The sequence below is a fragment of the Trachypithecus francoisi genome, unplaced genomic scaffold (genome assembly GCF_009764315.1).
Source record: "Trachypithecus francoisi isolate TF-2019V2 unplaced genomic scaffold, Tfra_2.0 Lachesis_group4, whole genome shotgun sequence".
Taxonomy (NCBI): Eukaryota; Metazoa; Chordata; class Mammalia; order Primates; family Cercopithecidae; genus Trachypithecus; species Trachypithecus francoisi.
In genome coordinates this window covers 43,543,236-43,549,822 of record NW_022681469.1, presented here as the reverse complement: position 1 = coordinate 43,549,822, position 6,587 = coordinate 43,543,236, and the positions used below count along the sequence as shown (strand labels likewise).

The 6,587-nt window shown below is 35.6% G+C and overlaps 1 long non-coding RNA gene across 1 annotated transcript; it reads left to right on the top strand.

Annotated features, from left to right (window-relative positions):
• Nucleotides 1-276: 276 nt before the first annotated feature.
• Nucleotides 277-6,499, top strand: LOC117072972. Its single transcript, XR_004433038.1, has 3 exons — nt 277-382; nt 965-1,075; nt 6,243-6,499. It is a non-coding gene; the product is annotated as an uncharacterized LOC117072972 (long non-coding RNA).
• The last annotated feature ends 88 nt before the right edge of the window (nt 6,500-6,587 follow it).

The window sequence follows — 6,587 nt, the reverse complement described above, 5'->3', positions numbered from 1 at the left end:
AGAAAGTAAACACATACTTTTCAGCTAGTGATTTGCTGCTGAAAAATGTCCCGGAATTGTTATGAGTGAGTAGTCAATTCTCTACGCTCCTCTAAGGGGCCTCAGCTCTCCCTCACATTACTTCAAATGCTCACATCTCTGGTGATTATGTGACAAATGAGGTTGGGGTGAGTGAGAAGTGATTTAGCCACCTCTAAAAATTATTCTCTCTGGTGCATCCAAATTGTCTAAAATAATTTTTTCCTAGGAAATATATTTAAGTTTATTTCATACAGAGGAGGAAATTCTGGAAAAAAAAAGAAAAAGAAAAACCAAAAAGAGAAGAAAAAAAGAAGCACACGTCAAAAGATAAAATAGTGCAGCAGAAGGATTCATTGCCTAGGTAACTTTTTTCTCTCTCATTTTACTTTGCGATAAGTTCTCAATGGACTGATTCATTTAAGCTATGATTTTTATTCATATTTTTAAGCTGTTGGGCCTGATGTTGAAATCTCCCTTGTCACCAGTTAGACTTACTAGTTTTAATGATTTGGGTTTTAAATGAAGGTCATTATATAATATCCTGCATTGCATGCAGATTATAAAGTTCCTGCCAGCTTTGCCTTTTAATTAAATTATTCTTTCAAGTGGAATATAGGAATAGAAAAGTCCATCTTCTTTCTATATTGAAGAGGCTCTATAGCTAAACTTCCTTGCTTTATTACTAATGAATATTTAAAATAATGTTCTTGAATAAACGTTGACTGTGTGTGAAAGAATTATTTGTTTAATACACCTTTTCCCACCCAATTCAATTACCCATATTCTACAGATAAAATAATCCAACACATGACATATATACATATGATATGTATATATCTACATACACACATATGTATATATGATACATGTATGTGTGCATTTGGTGTATATATATGATTGTATATATACACACACATATATCTGTTTTACCCTTGATTTTCAGACATCTCTGACGCACAGCTAAGCAAAGAACAAAAAGAGAGTTGTAGAGTGTCAGTCTAGTAGAGAAACATAATGCTTGACAGTGAATCTGTTGATTAACGCTTCTGAAGAGGTGAGTAACCAGAAGTCTGGGGGGGAAGGGGAAGGAGACAGGTTTACTGGGAGGAGCAGAATAATGGGAGAAGCATTATAAGGAAAGTCCCTTTGCTCTGGGTAGCAAGACTGGCACCTTTCATCTAGCAGCTTAACTCTCTGAGATGGGTATCCACTACAAGGAGAGAAGGAAGAGATTCACTGCCTCTGGTTGGAAGCAGATCTGCAGGTTAACCTGCTAAGGCATTGAGACCCAACAGTGGCAACCAATTGATAGGGGCATGGAGTATTTCTGTGCAATGGCAAAAATGTTCCCAGCCCAGACTGGCTTATAACAGTTAGGACCACTTCAATAGACTGGGACACCAAGAAGCTGTATATGTGATAGAGGAAAATGAAAATTCTTGAGTTAGACAGTGAACAGAGAAGGCTAAATAGGCAATCATGATACCATAAATAATTCATCTGGGAAGTCATATTTCAGGGCCAAGGAGTTAAAAATCATCCAGAACAGACCCATCATCTTAGGAAAGTTGAGTAGGCCTCGCAAGAAAACTAAATGGAGAGTTAGAAAGGTGGATTTCTGGAGGGAATGAAGGCACAGTAGTTAAGACCAGTTTTCGTTCTTTCTATCTATTGCACCTTAAACTGTGTCATAAATCTTGACCAGAAATATCAGCAGATGGCATCTGAATGCTTTTGAAATTTTCTGTTGCTGAGGGTTAGTTTTCTAACCTCTCTGTATGGTCTCTTTTATCTGGAATAATAAACAGTTGGTGGGTGGCATCCTTAAGTCAGTGATCTGAGTGGACTATCAACTTGCAAAGTCCCTCTCACTCTTTTATCTAACATTATCTGCTGAGTTCTAGGATTGATGGTTCGAGCTTCAGTCTAAAAACTGAGTACCTCTGCATTCATCAGATGATGAATAATGCAGGGCCCCTTGTTTATTTGCTTTCTCTGAAATTTTATCCTGTTTTTCAGCATCCCTTTCTAGGTCTGATATATAACTAATTGTTGGCAGATGTGGAAAGTATTTTGAGCCAAGATATAGTATTTGTTTGCACTGTCTGGTTTTTCAGCCTTAACCAATATCAGGTCATAGCAGCTGGTTTTTATCAAAGCTCTGTATACTATAGACCATCCACCTGACAAAACAAGATTTGCTCACATGACCTTCATTTGAAACCATTAAATAAAGGCATTCCTCCAAAGTAATAGAGAAATTTTGTTGAAAATTTATAATCAAATTAATGAATTGGCTTAATTTGTGTTTATTTACATGTAAATATCTTGTAGTACACAGGTTAAAGTTTGTCCTTTTAAAACATACATTAAGATGTGTAGTTTAACTTATCATGAATTTTAATTTTAATTTCAGGCTTAAAATTATATTAAACCCCTATACTTTATATAGGTATCCCTCATAAGAAAAAGCTTAACCAGTCACTTTTTATCCTTAGTGAAAAAGAGTGATATCATTTCAAAACTATAGTAAACAGCGTGATTTGGATCTAGCACACTAATTTTGAGTTAACATTCTTCTCTTTACTGATAGGGCCTTCACTTTCCCCTTACATGCCAGAATCAGTATGTTGAATTATTTTCATGACCTTCCTCATTGTTTTAAATAAATAAAAGATTAGCATTTTAGCCACCCTGTTTACATTAATCTACAAATTTCATAAGCCACAGTAGTGTTTGTGTTTTCAACTTTCATGCATTTTTTTCCATGGGTGCATGAGTTCATTTGATTTGTTTCAACTACCCAAAATATTTTAAGAGCCCTGCACTGTGGAGAGGTATTTATCTGAAGTAGCTGTGGATAATTTGCAAACACTATGATGATACAGTGGTCTTCACTAACGAAACAGAAAAGCTTTTATTCTGTAGTCTACCTGACACTGCAGGAAATAAAATTTCAAAGAGACCTTAGCTAGCGCTATTAAAATAATTTTAATTTTGGATTATATCTTCTCCTTGGGTTGTAATGCATCCAACATGATGTGATTCAAAGGCAATTTTACCTGTTTCTGTACCATCTGTGCAGTTATGAGATACTTTACAGTGCTGTAGAATAAAAGTTGTCTGAATCTAAAAGCCTTACTAAACAATAATTTGAAAGTCTACATGAAAAGCATGAACAACATCTCACCTTTAGTTTTGGAAAATGTTGAAAGTAAATGTATTTGAAGAAGTTTGAAATACTTTACAATACCAAATATAAGGTCACCACAAAATAAGGCAACTCCCTACTTTTCCAATGAGAAGATGCAATTAAAGATTTTCTGTTCAGTCAGTTGAATATATAAACACAGAAGAATATGAGGTAGTAAAATGTCTACTCTTTTAATATTTAAAATAATTTCCCTAGTTACATATATTTTAAATCATATAAGTTAATAGTGTGATATTTACTTTTCTCTACTTCTTAATTTCTCCATACCCTTTTCTCCATTCCTTAATTTCATGAAAAATTTTATTAAATTCTCCAGACACATCTTTGACCTCAGTGTCTTGGTCATTAATAGAGAAACTTTTAAAGTTATGTTACAAATTTTTCCAGAGAATATAGTTTTTATTTTCACCTATCATTGTTTGCAACACAGCACATTTTTCATTCTTTCTATGAACTGTCCCTAAAGTACATCCCAAGAGACACAAACCCATAAGCTTAACATCAGGATTTATTTTTCATTGTTATTTTTATCTCCAAACCATAAAGTACAACATTACTTTTAAGTGATGTTCAACAGAATTATTTATAATGAAATCCAACACCTTTTGAGAAATAAAGCTCAATTTCTGTTTCTGCTTTTGTAAAAATCCCATCAGTTAACCTCTAAGGTCATGCAAAGCTAGCATTGACTGTAACACTAATAAAATGACTTGCCAAATGGAACGTTGATGTGCAAAATAAGGTAATTGGGAAAGCAGCTATAACATGAGCTATTTTGTAAGGGTTCAAATGTAAAGCAAATAATTCTATTCTTTTGAAAGAAAATGGGGAGATGGAAACCTCTTCTTACATTTGGGCATGCACATTGCATTATTCAAGTATTATTTTAACTTCCCACTTACTACCAAGACAATTTACTTCAACTTTTGTTTAAATATGTATCTATTTATTAAATAGGTAACACATTCTTATATTCAATATTTTTAAAGTATTGAAAATATACAGCAAAATGTCTCCCTCTTATCCTGTCTGCCCCTTATCACAATTCCCTGTCCTGAAAGCAGTCAATGTTATCAATGTTTGTGTATCATTCCAAAGATATTTATCTGATGCATATATAAATATTATAGTTTGAAAGCACCATTCCAAAGGTATTTATCTGATGCATATATAAATATTATAGTTTGAAAGCACAGCTCTTATAATTTTATATACCAATAACTGCAATTAAGTAATAAAAACTTACACAGCTACTTATTGTTTTGTTTTCTTTTTCTTTCCTTTTTTTTTGTTTTGTTTTGTTTTGTTTTGTTTTGAGATGGAGTCTTGCTCTGTCACCCAGGCTGGAGTGCAGTGGCACGATCTCAGCTCACTGCAACCTCTGCCTCCTGGGTTCAAGCAATTCTCCTGCCTCAGCCTCTCGAGTAGCTGGGACTTCAGGCACCTGCCACCACGCCCGGCTAATTTTTGCATTTTTAGTATAGATGGGATTTCACCATCTTAGTCAGGCTGGTCTCAAACTCCTGACCTCAGGTGATCCACCTGCCTCAGCCTCCCAAAGTGCTGGGATTACAGGCGTGAGTCACTGCGCCCAGCCTATTGTTTTGTTTTCCTTCCAAGGAAAATATAAACGTAATTCAAAACAATTTCTAATAATTCTTCTGGCTGTGAATGCTACTTTTGACTGGTGTTGTACAATCATATTTATATACATAACTTATATTTGTTAAGTCAATAAATAAATTTAAACTATCAGTTGTCATCATACACAGTTTATAAGAGTTTACTCAATGATGTTTCTCTAATTATAATAGTTTACAAGTAAGGAGAATGTGAAAAAAAAAGTAAGTATACTGTTTATATGTTGAACCAATAACCAGTTAAATTACTTATTTGTTCTTTATACAGATAGTGTAATAAAAATACCACTTCAAAACATGTCACTTTGAAATCAGATCTTCTTTTTATTACAATAGTAATAAATGTTCACTGCAGATATTTTAAGAAACACAGACATGAGAAAAGAAGTTATAAACCCCATGCAACATATACACTGCTCAGGGTCAGTGAACACCGTGGTATATCTCCAGTCCTCCACTGTTTATTTGGTTGAGAGAGACTTTGCTGCTCCCTGTCCCCTAAGTAAATGCTGTATCAAGGTCTTTGATAAGTGCAATGGAATTGTCAGCTCACCAGTTTCACCCCACCTGCAGTGGCTCTTCCTTAGCTCTCACCAAGAAAAAAAAAAAACTCATTATGTGAAAGCTCACACTGCCCCCCCTTTCTACCAGGTACCAACCTTGAACCTTGAAGCTCCTTCCCACTAGTAAAAGGGATCTGAACTCGTAGCCAAGACATCCCTGTGGGCTGCATCTTTGTTTCAGGTCTAGGAAAAGGTGACTGGTCCTCCTATCCTAGTCAGTCCCTGGTTCTAACTTCATTCCAATTGTCTGCTGGGGCTGTACCTTCTTCAGTTGGTCCTTGCCTATCCCTTTCAGTTCTGGGTCTGTACCTTATCTCTGAAACCCTTCCCATAGCCTAGGACGAACTTCTTTGTCTTGTGACTTTTTGTGTGTGTGTGACTTGTTCACTCTACATAATGCTGAGATTTCTTGCCACTGCCCAAAAACCACATTTCCATGCTCTGCCATTGGTTGTGAGCTGGAAAGACTGATATTAGCTCACTTTGGACTTGAATTTTTCTGTGTTAATTTTTACTTGTGATTTGAACTGCCCCAATCTTCTGTGTCTGTTAAGTTTTAAGGATCTCAGGCAACTTCTTTTTGAATGGAAGCTTCTGAGATGTGTGGTGGCCATGGCAGTAAAAAATACTAGTGAGCATCATGGTCCCTGATTAGGTATTCACTACCATGGCTCATAAACATCCACAATGATCAGGTATGAAATACAATCTCTCCTAGAAATTAAACACCGCATATGTGCATTCCAGTTGGTCTGTTTATTCTAATGCTGAAAGCTAATAACTCTTATTTTTTACTTACTATAGAAGGTTTCTATATGGTGCAAATGTCCCACTCTCTGAAGCTATACCCGAAGGGACAATTCCGGAGCCTGAGAACTTAGTATCCAAAGAAGTTCCTGATTTGCAGAGGAAGTGAAATGATCTCTGGAGACAGAAGCATAAAGCTTCTAAACTGAGGAGTACACATTCTGAACTCCTGTAAGATCAGAGTGGACAAATTTGAGAGGACGAATGAGGGGATGATAAAGGAATTCCTCAACCACCTTGCAAAACATGACATTAGGACAAAGCTTCTGTTCACACAGCCCATTGGGAAATGTATCGGCCTTTGCTCTCAGCTTGATCCTTTACCTTTATTCTCTTCTTATT